This window comes from Anomaloglossus baeobatrachus, chromosome 8 (genome assembly GCF_048569485.1).
Source record: "Anomaloglossus baeobatrachus isolate aAnoBae1 chromosome 8, aAnoBae1.hap1, whole genome shotgun sequence".
NCBI classification, from domain to species: Eukaryota; Metazoa; Chordata; class Amphibia; order Anura; family Aromobatidae; genus Anomaloglossus; species Anomaloglossus baeobatrachus.
Genome location: NC_134360.1, coordinates 6313730 through 6327531, shown reverse-complemented (window position 1 = coordinate 6327531; position 13802 = coordinate 6313730). Strand labels below are relative to the sequence as shown.

Sequence of the window (13802 nt, the reverse complement as noted above, 5' to 3'; positions counted from 1 at the left end):
CCCCTGAGCTTCAATGTAAGCTGCTGGGGGTCTCCTACACGGCAGGCAGAGTGTCAGCACATTTGCCATGGATTTTGCCTAAGATAAGAAAATGGATTTTATGCAAATTTAATTTATGCCAAATTGTTAAGACTTGGCTGATTTTGTCAAAATTGAACAATCTGTGATTGGCTTGGCATGAAACACTTAAATGGCCGCCATTTTACACAGACGACTGCATGAGCTGGAGAATACTTGCATGATCTCGGGCAATGCCAAGCGGCTTCCCCATAATGCCTTGCAGCTAGCATGTGGTAAAACACAGCCAATTACTATCAGACTGTGTAAAAGCAAAGGCAGGGAATGCAACAGCTATTTTGGGACTTATTTGGATAGGGAGAGGAGGTCACAACATACAGCTTCTATATACAGATATGCAGAGACGGCCATAAACTGTGAAAAAATAATGGAGGATTTCAGCAGAGTGTGGGACGGCACAGACATAAGGAGAGGTTGTCATCCATTTACCTACAGCATCATTGCTACATTGACATTACTAAGGCTGTGTTTTAGGGGTACTTTGCATGTTGCGACATCGCTACTGCAATGTCGTCGGGGTCAAATCGAAAGTGACGCACATCCGGCGCCAGTAACGATGTCGCAACGTGTAAAGCCTAGATGCGCCGATAAACAATCGCAAAAGCGTCGTAAATCGGTGATCTGTGTAGTGTCGGTCATTTCCATAATTTCGCTGCAGCGACAGGTACGATGTTGTTCCTCATTCCTGAAGCAGCGCACATCACTGTGTATGAAGCCTCAGGACCGAGGAACATCTCCTTACCTGCGTCCCGCCTGCAATGCGGAAGGAAGGAGGTGGGCGGGATGTGACGTCCAGCTCATCTCCGCCCCTCCGCTTCTATTGGCCGCCTGCCATGTGATGTCGCTGTGACGCCGCACAACCTACCCCCTTAGGAAGGAGGCGGTTCGCCGGCCAGAGCAACGTCCCAGGGCAGGTAAGTGCGTGTCGCTACGGCAACTATCACAAGAGATCGCAGCTGCGACGGGGTGGGGACTATCGCGCTCGACATCACTACAATCGGCTAGCGATGTCGCAGCATGCAAAGTACCCCTTAGTTAAGGAACTTTAATATGGTTGGATACAATCTTGGAGACCTCAGAGCATTTGGGGAACTTGCAAATTGCCGTGCATCACATTTTTGGAAAAATTTCTTCAAGTCGGCAAATTCGATTTCCAAAGATTTGCTCATCATTTTTAACTCAAAAACCATTGCAACATCTCTGTGCAAACATAAAGAGAGACAGGAGCGCTCCTGTGTAAAATCGCAAGACTCTCAGCGGTCAGACAAGCAGACACCGCACTCACCTCAGGGGGTTGGGCACCCTTGCACAACCTCGGTAAAAGCATAAATTCAATAAGGGGAGCGGTCACCGTCTGATGCTGGCTGCTGGATAGCTGTCTGAGCTGGGGCTTGTGATGTCCACACGGTGATGATGATTACCTCTACCTGGGAACCTGCGGCAGCTCCAACCCCTCCCGCAGCACAAGTGCAGAGGAATAGTGAAGTCCGTAAGTGTATGGAGGTTATCACGGGCGCTGCAGGTACCAGGAGCCAAGATGCAGAAAAATATCAACATTTATTGGGCACAACACGTTTCCAGGACATCAGTCCTCTTCATCAGGTGCTAACAAAATATTCATACAAGGATCTTTTTAAACGTTTGACATTACATCATTAATTCCACATAATTAGACAATTGATAGCAACAAGTGATCAATTACTCAATCCCACAACACAGAAATAAAACATCAAGAAAGCCGATTCTCTACAATTTACCTACAGATAAAAATGAGATAAAAATAAAATAAATATCACCAAATTTACAAACATAGTACAAAAATGTTTTCCTTATGTTCTAATATTAATAGAAGTTTAATAAAAATCATTACTAATCATTAATAATATAGTACAAGCTATATCCTTATTCTACATATATTAGCAAGGAGAAAAAAATTAAAAAAATATCACCAAATTTACAAACATAGTACAAAAATGTTTATCCTAATATAAAATAAAAAATGCAAAAAGAAAAACAATGAATTCTATATATACAATTCATCCATTGATACATTAATATTATTATGTAGGGCTAATTTGATATAGATAAATCCATCAAAATGGGATTTTATTGTAAATTGTAATATAAGAAAAATTGTTTGTAGTGTAAATGTTTTTAAAAAATCTGCATAAATTCTCCTTGATAATATATGTAGAATAAGGGTATAGCTTGTACTATATTATTAATGATTTTTATTAAACTTCTATTAATATTAGAACATAAGGAAAAACATTTTTCTACTATGTTTGTAAATTTGGTGATATTTATTTTATTTTTATCTCATTTTTATCTGTAGGTAAATTGTAGAGAATCATCTTCCTTGGTGTTTTATTTCTGTGTTGTGGGATTGAGTAATTGATCACTTGTTGCTATCAATTGTCTAATTATGTGAAATTAATGATGAAATGTCAAATGTATAAAAAGATCCTTGTATGAATATTTTGTTAGCACCTGATGAAGTGGACTGATGTCCTGGAAACGCGTTGTGCCCAAAAAATGTTGATATTTTTATGCATCTTGGCTCCTGGTACCTGCAGCGCCCGTGATTACCTCCAAACACTTATGGACATTGCAACATCTCTGTGGAATCTTACACATGTGAATGGACTTCAGAGGTTTATATATCAGGCTTTTAGCAAATGTTATCAAGCAATTTTCACGTAGATTAAGGCGTCTCAGAACCTAGCAATGGACTCGTTGTGAAATGTATCCATCGTCCATATGGAAGTGTTCTTCAATGGTCAGTGATGGGATCATGCTGTGGGACTGCTAAAGTGATCATCCACTACTTAGACAACCCTTTCTCATTCCCCGTGTTCGGCTCCATAAAAATAAAAAAGCCTATAATCCCTTCCAGTGCCGGCGCAGTTCCAGCAATGTGGATCATGTGACATTGTTATGACACGCGAGTCCTGCAACCAATCAGCAGTGGCTTCTCTCTTCCTGCCTTTGAATGGTTAAGCAATGAACAGGAAGTGAGTGGCAGCCGCAGTGATCACAACCTGTGAATTACTCCTCTGTCCAAAGGCGGGAAGAGAGAAGCCGGTGATGATTGGTCTTGGGGGTCGCGATTTATAACAGCGTCACATGAGCCCTGAGAACGCGAGTACTGACATCACTAGAACCGCGTCGGCACCGGAGGTGAGTAAAGGCTTTGTTTTATTTATGGGGGCGAATAAGGAGAATGAGTATTTGTATTAGACGACCCCATGAATGACTCCAGGACTTGTCCATTCACGATTTATTCCACAGTCTTTATAATACACAGTATATGAGATTCTCGGCAGCACAATTAAATTCAAGGATGTGTCCATAATGATGATTTATAGACTGTTGTCCTTTATACCTTGTTACATTCATGGTTTAATAAGAACCTAACTGCACGATAAGGACGTGCGCGGAGCTGATGAATATCATGTGCATTTCAAGGCTGATTATCATAATTCCTTTACTAGAGCATGGAAGAGCGCGGATGATTCACCAGACCGGGGAAAATCAGCGTCTTCTATAATGAGGCCGGTGCACTTATCAGTCCTGTACGGCTGATTCAGAGTCACTTATGGAGTGACTCTGATCCTGGGCATTATCGGTGCGGCCGCTCATGTCTGGATTCATCTCCATGCAGATGAGGTCGGGGTTCGGACGCCTCTTATTTGTCCTCCATGGCGTTTGAATGGAGTGAAATAATGAGATTCCAGACAACGACCCTAAAATAGGAAACGATGAAATAGAAGAAATTCATTAACGTCTTTAAGTATTGTTTTGTGTTGAGAAGCGTCTTCCTCAGATGAGTCTACAAGCTCCAGACCCATTTCATAAGCCGACTTAATCTCATCTCATTTTTAAAGTGATCCTTTAACATTGGACACAATTAGTTTTTCTTTAATGTGATTGGATCCACAATTCTACGCTAATTAAATTTTCAGAATAATCTATAGTGTGAATGAAGCTCTATTTATCAGACACTGAGATCCAAATCCCCATTATAAAATAAATTCAGGTTTCGGAAACTAAAGCTGGTTAGGAATTAATTACCTATCACCTGTGTAATAAATGTGTACGGGAAGCTCCCCCTAGTGGTGGCCGGAGGAAGACAGATTTGTATCATTTACAGGGATTGGAGCTTCAAAGTACTAAAATATGACACATCTATAGAAAAGGTCATCAATATCAGGTCATCAGATTGGTGGGGGCTCAATCAACTGAATAAAGGGGGGATAACACAGCAGAAGGGACACCAGTCCGAGCATTGCGTAGCGGTCATGAATGGTATACAATGAATGAGTGTGAGGTACAGTACCATTTAGGGCCACAACACAATGTATGGCATCGTGCCACTTTCCAAAGGAAAATTAAAAGCTCAATACCCGAACAGCACGAAAATATTTCCTGGCAGCGGAGAATCGGCAGCGAATTTGTATTTGGTGATTTGTGAAAAAAGATTCAGTCGCTCTTTCCATAACATATTGGGCACAATCAATAAAAATAATCTGCTCAATCTAGCTTCCAGATTTTATAAATGGTCTAGATTTAGGCTATGTGCCCACGCTGCGGATTTACCGCGGATTTTGCCGCGGATTTACCGCGGATTTACCGCGGATTTGCCGAAAATCTGCAGCAGCGGCACTTCCAAGCCATTTCAATGGCATTTTGGAAATGCTGTGCCCATGCTGCGGATTTTTCCGCGGCGGATTTGCCGCGGATTTTGATCCGGAAAAATCTGCAGCATGTCAATTATTGTTGCGGATTTTGTTGCGGATTTTTCCCATGCAAGCCAATGCAAGGTGTAAAATCCGCAAGAAATCCGCAGGTCTGTTCCCACAGGCTCTTTTTCCTGCGGATTTGGTGCGGATTTCGCAAACAAATCCGCAGGAAGTGATGTAGGATAGTTCAGGAAGAGGAAGTTTCACCATTTTGTAGTGTAGAGTAGTGGCAGTGTAGTCGTGTTGTGTCCGGACTCTGGATTGCCAGCTAAAAGCAGCTAGTTACAGGCTGCTTGCTTTTAGCTGGCAAAACAGGATCCCAGGTCTTTTTTCACAATTCTTTTTAAAAAAAAAAAAAAAATGTGCTCCGCTGTATATTCACTGTCCAGCCCGATGCAAGCGAGCAACTGAGGGCTGTGCTTCTCAGCGGGATAAGGCTGAAGCATTCTCTGCCCCTCCCGCTGAGAAAAACAGTCCTCAGCTGCCCCTGAAAATGGCGGCTCCGTTGTGAAGCGCCATTCACAGGTGCTGTACCAAGGCTCATCCAGCTGCCCTGATGCATTGGCTGGCTGGGTAATATATTACGGGGTTAATGCCAGTTTTCTGCAAACTGGCACTAAGCCCGAGGTTCATAATGTCATGCCTGTGTAGACACGGCCATTATGAACCTCCGTTTGGTAATAAAGAAAAGAAAACACTTTTTTTAAAAAAATTTTTTGAAAGAAAAACACACACACACATCCCTGATTGCCATCTTTATTACTCCCTGAATCCCCGACGATAATCCATGACAACTCCGAGCCGGGCTCCGATGTGCACACGGCTGACCCGGGCACTGAAGTCAGCCGGTGACAGCAGCCGTCAATGTATTATTAAATGCTGCACAGCTCTTTATCGGCAGCTGGGAACGTCTGATATCAGAGCCCTGGTCAGCTGACTTAATTCGCGAGCGCAGGCGGGTCAGCTGACGATGTGCAGTCATGTGACCCGGGCACGGACGTCAGCCGGTCCCAGCAGCCGTCAGTGTACGAGATGCTGCAAAGCTCTCTTCCGTCTGCTGGGACCGGCTGACTTCTGTGCCCGGGTCAGCTGATGCTGTGAAGTCAGCTGACCCGAGCTCAGCTATGAACTGAGCTGACCCGGCCAGTGAGTTCTGCTGCTCCCAGCAGCCGGCAGAGAGCTTTCCTGTGATATTGTCCTGGATTAACCTCTGAGGCTTGGGAGTAATAAAGATGGCAATCAGAGATGTGTGTGTGTTTTTCTTTCAATTAAAATTTTTAATAAAGGTGTTGTGTTTTCTTTTTTCCCAAATGGAGGTTCATAATGGCTGTGTCTACACAGGCATGACATTATGAACCTCGGGCTTAGTGCCAGTTTGCAGAAAACTGGCATTAACCCCGTATTACCCAGCCAGCCAAATGCATCAGGGCAGCTGGATGAGCCTCGGTACAGCACCTGAGAATGGCGCTTCACAACGGAGCCGCCATTTTCAGGGGCAGCTGAGGACTGTTTTTCTCAGTGGGAGGGGCAGAGAATGCTTGAGCGTTATCCCGCTGAGAAGCACAGCCCTCAGTTGCTTGCTTGCATCGGGCTGGACAGTGAAAATACAGCGGAGCACATTTTTTTTTTAAATAACAGTGAAAGGGAACATGGGACCACATTTTTTGGCTATAAGCTGCGGCCACCACCACTGGGTTATGTAAGAGCCCAGTGGTGTTGGCAGAGCCCAGTGGTGTTGGCCGCAGCTTTTCTGTATAAGCACACTGTGAGACTGCTAACAAAATGGATAATGGAGAAGAAAGGAGGGTTGGGACAGGAAATGACATAAAGAGACTTTTTTTTGCCTTCAAAACAGTCAAAGCTTTATTCAGAAACACATTAGAGTACAATGGACAAAATCCGCATCAAAATCCGCAAAGAAATCCACGTCAAATCCGCGTCAAATCCGTGTCAAATCCGCGTCAAATCCGCAGCTATGCTAAGGTGCGGATTCTGGGGGAAAGCTGCGGATTTTGAGGCAGAAAAATCCGCAGCAACATTCTCTCGTGGACACATAGCCTAAGAATAAAGCTACTGGCCATTACCAAACGTCTACTAAAATGTCATGAAAACGTGACTTACTTTTCTCATAAAGTCGATATTCTGTAAAAATGAAATGATTGTATAGACTGCAGGATGGGATCGTATAGACTGCAGCATGGGATCGTATAGACTGCAGGATGGGATCGTATAGACTGCAGGATGGGATCGTATAGACTGCAGGATGGGATCGTATAGACTGCAGGATGGGATCGTATAGACTGCAGGATGGGATCGTGTAGACTGCAGGATGGGATCATATAGACTGAAGGATGGGATCGTATAGACTGCAGCATGGGATCGTATAGACTGCAGGATGGGATCGTATAGACTGCAGCATGGCATCGTATAGACTGCAGCATGGGATCGTATAGACTGCAGGATGGGATCGTATAGACTGCAGGATGGGATCGTGTAGACTGCAGGATGGGATCGTATAGACTGCAGGATGGGATCGTATAGACTGCAGGATGGGATCGTATAGACTGCAGGATGGGATCGTATAGACTGCAGGATGGGATCGTATAGACTGCAGGATGGGATCGTATAGACTGCAGCATGGGATCGTATAGACTGCAGGATGGGATCATATAGACTGCAGGATGGGATCGTATAGACTGCAGGATGGGATCGTATAGACTGCAGGATGGGATCGTATAGACTGCAGGATGGGATCGTATAGACTGCAGGATGGGATCGTATAGCCTGCAGGATGGGATCGTATAGACTGCAGGATGGGATCGTATAGACTGCAGGATGGGATAGTATAGACTGCAGGATGGGATCGTATAGACTGCAGGATGGGATCGTATAGACTGCAAGATGGGATCGTATAGACTGCAGGATGGGATCGTATAGACTGCAGGATGGCATTGTATAGACTGCAGGATAGCATTGTATAGACTGCAGGATAGCATTGTATAGACTGCAGGATGGGACTGTATAGACTGCAGGATGGGACTGTATAGACTGCAGGATGGGATCATATAGACTGCAGGATGGGATCGTATAGACTGCAGGATGGGATCGTATAGACTGCAGGATGGGATCGTATAGACTGCAGGATGGGATCGTGTAGACTGCAGGATGGGATAGTATAGACTGCAGGATGGGATCGTATAGACTGCAGCATGGGATCGTATAGACTGCAGGATGGGATCGTATAGACTGCAGGATGGGATCGTATAGACTGCAGGATGGGATCGTATAGACTGCAGGATGGGATCGTATAGACTGCAGGATGGGATCGTATAGACTGCAGCATGGGATCGTATAGACTGCAGGATGGGATCGTATAGACTGCAGGATGGGATCGTATAGACTGCAGGATGGGATCGTATAGACTGCAGGATGGGATAGTATAGACTGCAGGATGGGATAGTATAGACTGCACGATGGGATAGTATAGACTGCAGGATGGGATAGTATAGACTGCAGGATGGGATCGTATAGACTGCAAGATGGGATCGTATAGACTGCAGGATGGGATCGTATAGACTGCAGGATGGCATTGTATAGACTGCAGGATGGCATTGTATAGACTGCAGGATGGCATTGTATAGACTGCAGGATGGGACTGTATAGACTGCAGGATGGGATCGTATAGACTGCAGGATGGGATCATATAGACTGCAGGATGGGACTGTATAGACTGCAGGATGGGATCGTATAGACTGCAGGATGGGATCATATAGACTGCAGGATGGGATCGTATAGACTGCAGGATGGCATTGTATAGACTGCAGGATGGGATCGTATAGACTGCAGGATGGGATCGTGTAGACTGCAGGATGGGATCGTGTAGACTGCAGGATGGGATAGTATAGACTGCAGGATGGGATCGTATAGACTGCAGCATGGGATCGTATAGACTGCAGCATGGGATCGTATAGACTGCAGGATGGGATCGTATAGACTGCAGGATGGGATCGTATAGACTGCAGGATGGGATCGTATAGACTGCAAGATGGGATTGTATAGACTGCAGGATGGCATTGTATAGACTGCAGGATGGGATCGTATAGACTGCAGGATGGGATCGTATAGACTGCAGGATGGGATCGTGTAGACTGCAGGATGGGATAGTATAGACTGCAGGATGGGATCGTATAGACTGCAGGATGGGATCGTATAGACTTCAGGATGGGATCGTATAGACTGCAGGATCGGATCGTATAGACTGCAGCATGGGATCGTATAGACTGCAGGATGGGATCGTGTAGACTGCAGGATGGGATCGTGTAGACTGCAGGATGGGATCGTGTAGACTGCAGAATGGGATCGTGTAGACTGCAGGATGGGATTGTATAGACTGGAGGATGGGATCGTGTAGACTGCAGGATGGGATCGTGTAGACTGCAGGATGGGATCGTGTAGACTGCAGGATGGGATCGTGTAGACTGCAGGATGGGATTGTATAGACTGCAGGATGGGATCGTATAGACTGCAGGATGGGATCGTATAGACTTCAGGATGGGATCGTATAGACTGCAGGATGGGATCGTATAGACTGCAGGATGGGATCGTATAGACTGCAGCATGGCATCGTATAGACTGCAGCATGGCATCGTATAGACTGCAGCATGGCATCGTATAGACTGCAGCATGGGATCGTATAGACTGCAGCATGGGATCGTATAGACTGCAGCATGGGATCGTATAGACTGCAGCATGGGATCGTATAGACTGCAGCATGGGATCGTATAGACTGCAGGATGGGATCGTATAGACTGCAGGATGGGATCGTATAGACTGCAGGATGGGATCGTATAGACTGCAGGATGGGATCGTATAGACTGCAGGATGGCATTGTATAGACTGCAGGATGGCATTGTATAGACTGCAGGATGGGATCGTATAGACTGCAGGATGGGATCGTATAGACTGCAGGATGGGATCGTATAGACTGCAGGATGGGATCATATAGACTGCAGCATGGGATCGTATAGACTGCAGGATGGGATCATATAGACTGCAGCATGGGATCGTATAGACTGCAGGATGGGGTCGTATAGAGTGCAGGATGGGATCGTATAGACTGCAGGATGGGATCGTATAGACTGCAGGATGGGATCGTATAGACTGCAGGATGGGATCGTATAGACTGCAGGATGGGATAGTATAGACTGCAGGATGGGATCGTATAGACTGCAGGATGGGATAGTATAGACTGCAGGATGGGGTCGTATAGACTGCAGGATGGGATAGTATAGACTGCAGGATGGGATAGTATAGACTGCAGGATGGGATCGTATAGACTGCAGGATGGGATCGTATAGACTGCAAGATGGGATCGTATAGACTGCAGGATGGGATCGTATAGACTGCAGGATGGGATCGTATAGACTGCAGGATGGCATTGTATAGACTGCAGGATGGCATTGTATAGACTGCAGGATGGCATTGTATAGACTGCAGGATGGGACTGTATAGACTGCAGGATGGGATCGTATAGACTGCAGGATGGGATCATATAGACTGCAGGATGGGATCGTATAGACTGCAGGATGGCATTGTATAGACTGCAGGATGGGATCGTATAGACTGCAGGATGGGATCGTATAGACTGCAGGATGGGATCGTGTAGACTGCAGGATGGGATAGTATAGACTGCAGGATGGGATCGTATAGACTGCAGCATGGGATCGTATAGACTGCAGGATGGGATCGTATAGACTGCAGGATGGGATCATATAGACTGCAGCATGGGATCGTATAGACTGCAGGATGGGATCATATAGACTGCAGCATGGGATCGTATAGACTGCAGGATGGGATCGTGTAGACTGCAGGATGGGATCGTATAGACTGCAGGATGGGGTCGTATAGAGTGCAGGATGGGATCGTATAGACTGCAGGATGGGATCGTATAGACTGCAGGATGGGATCGTATAGACTGCAGGATGGGATCGTATAGACTGCAGCATGGCATCGTATAGACTGCAGCATGGCATCGTATAGACTGCAGCATGGCATTGTATAGACTGCAGGATGGGACTGTATAGACTGCAGGATGGGATCGTATAGACTGCAGGATGGGATCATATAGACTGCAGGATGGGATCGTATAGACTGCAGGATGGCATTGTATAGACTGCAGGATGGGATCGTATAGACTGCAGGATGGGATCGTATAGACTGCAGGATGGGATCGTGTAGACTGCAGGATGGGATAGTATAGACTGCAGGATGGGATCGTATAGACTGCAGCATGGGATCGTATAGACTGCAGGATGGGATCGTATAGACTGCAGGATGGGATCATATAGACTGCAGCATGGGATCGTATAGACTGCAGGATGGGATCATATAGACTGCAGCATGGGATCGTATAGACTGCAGGATGGGATCGTGTAGACTGCAGGATGGGATCGTATAGACTGCAGGATGGGGTCGTATAGAGTGCAGGATGGGATCGTATAGACTGCAGGATGGGATCGTATAGACTGCAGGATGGGATCATATAGACTGCAGGATGGGATTGTATAGACTGCAGGATGGGATTGTATAGACTGCAGGATGGGATCGTGTAGACTGCAGGATGGGATCGTGTGGACTGCAGGATGGGATCGTGTAGACTGCAGGATGGGATTGTATAGACTGCAGGATGGGATTGTATAGACTGCAGGATGGGATCGTGTAGACTGCAGGATGGGATTGTATAGACTGCAGGATGGGATTGTATAGACTGCAGGATGGGATTGGTGAGGAGACAAAGCCCACAATTTACAGTTTGCAAGCATTTGGTGGAAATGGGAAAATTGATTTTCCAACTTGAGCTTGAACTCTAGAAATTGCTAAAGAGAAAAGATTTAAAATAATTTAATTAATTGTCAATGTAAAATGTAATAAATTGATTCAATCGCTCTAGATCTGACCTGACGGCTCTATAGTGTAAGAGGAACTAGTTTGTCCTCAATCCTTTGTTTACCAAATACTGTATTGGACAAGACCTCACAATAGGAGATTTTTAAGCCTCAGATGAGTTTTTCTATTCTGAATAAATGACATCTATTAGACTTTTGGTTTTCTAAATGGGAGGCGTGAGTCACTAGTCCATCCAGGCCATGGTGGGAATTATGGAAGCAAATAAATGAAAAACAGGAGAGCGCACCTTTTACCCTTCTGGAGTTGCTTCCTATAAGCACAGGAAAGCCTCAGTTTGGGCTGAATGTCCAATCGCAACAAAAGAAAGGAATCCATCGATGTGAAGAAGGCTCGTTACAAGGGCGTAGAGAATCTTTCTTTAATTCATCTATAAAAAACAACATCAAAGATAGTGTGAAAAAGTAAAAGAGGCACCGCTAAAAATGACGCATTTCATTTTCTCCAGTGTTCAATGCAACTCTGCTCCTCTTCTCAGTGATGACACCGCTCTTCAAACTCTCTGTATTACTCTGTGCTCTAAGTGTGAGGTGGACGTGTTTTTTACAACCCTATGGAGCCTTGTTTTAAAATTCCATAGGCTTACATTGGAAAAGTCACTTCCATGATACGCAGAACACAGTGTGACCTGGAGAGACTGTAGAGTGGTGATGTCACTGAGAAAAGAGCGGAGTGGTGAGGTCACTGAGAAGAGGAGCAGATTGGCGACAATGTCACTGAGAAAAGGAACAGAGTGGGGATGTCACTGAGAAAAGAGCGGAGTGGTGAGGTCACTGAGAAGAGGAGCAGATTGGCGACAATGTCACTGAGAAAAGGAGCAGAGTGGGGATGTCACTGAGAAGAGGAGCAGATTGTCATTGAGAAGAGAAGCAGAGCAATGACAACATCACTGAGAAGAGAAGCAGAGCAGTGACATCATTGGGAAGAAGAGTAGAGTGGTGACATTACTGAGAAGAGGAACAGAGCAGAGACGTCACTGAGAAGAGGATCAGGGAGGTGACATCACTGAGTAGAGGAGCAGAGCGGTGACAATGTCACTGAGAAAAGGAGAGGAGCAGTGATGTCACTGAGAAAAGGAGCGGTGATGTCACCGAGAAGAGGAGCAGATCGTCACTGCGAAGAGGATCAGAGCGATGACAACATCACTGAAAAGAGCAGAGCAGTGACATCATTGAGAAGAAGAGTAGAGTGGTGACATCACTGAGAAGAGGAGAAGAGCAGAGACGTCACTGAGAACAGGAGAAGAGCAGTGCTGGTTCCTGAAGAAGGTAGCAAAAGGCAATTATAGTAGTTAACTGACACAACTCTTCATGGGAGGCTTCTTTAGGTGGATGGCGGCGTGCCTCACTAGATGTGGTGTATACATTGAAGAGACTTCAGGAATCATTCAAGCTGGCGGTCTCTTTAAACAGCTATGATCTTGCAGGTGGAAAACTGGACCCTCACCGACCTGAGATTGAGGACATCTCGTAAGGATAGACCTTCAACACTCTAATTCCAAAAAAAAGCCGTTTTAGTCATGACAGTCAGGAAAATATTATTTTATAGGAAATAAAGCCCTCTTAGCTTCTTTTAATGTGTTTTGTGATATTGATATTGACATCGTTGTGTAGTCAGCGAAAGTAACCCTTAGCATTCTGCTCAGTGAACACGTCCAGAGCTCAGCAATCTCCAGTGAAGGTGGCTGCTATCGGGGATCTGCTCGGATCCTGGCATCAGTCCCATGTGTTGTGCAATACAGTAAATTCTTACTTAACTGATTACATTTAATTACCCGTGTCAGAATATGCACCCAGCTCTGCTTATCTACCGGGACAGCATAATTTCCCTTATTTCATGCCTCAGTCCTTGCATCCGTAATGTGTTTAAAACTGTTAACTTAAAAGAGCTCAGAATGATAGCCTTGGCACCAGAGAATACAAAAGCCTGTAATAGCCATAATAATAGACTTGCTTGAAGGATACTGGTTGCCTTGACAACAATGTATGTGCAATACAAGATAATGTAACTGCTGGAGTG

The 13802-nt window shown here is 45.3% G+C and overlaps 1 protein-coding gene and 1 long non-coding RNA gene across 2 annotated transcripts in view; one reads left to right on the top strand and one right to left on the bottom strand.

Annotated features, from left to right (window-relative positions):
- Positions 1-13802, top strand: part of SLC6A1 (solute carrier family 6 member 1) — a 214176-nt gene that overhangs the window by 34222 nt on the left and 166152 nt on the right. The window lies entirely within an intron of this gene.
- On the bottom strand, positions 3352-13263 carry LOC142249577 (uncharacterized). Its single transcript, XR_012725080.1, has 3 exons — positions 13084-13263; positions 12013-12153; positions 3352-3824 (listed from the first exon to the last, which is right to left on the bottom strand). It is a non-coding gene; the product is annotated as an uncharacterized LOC142249577 (long non-coding RNA).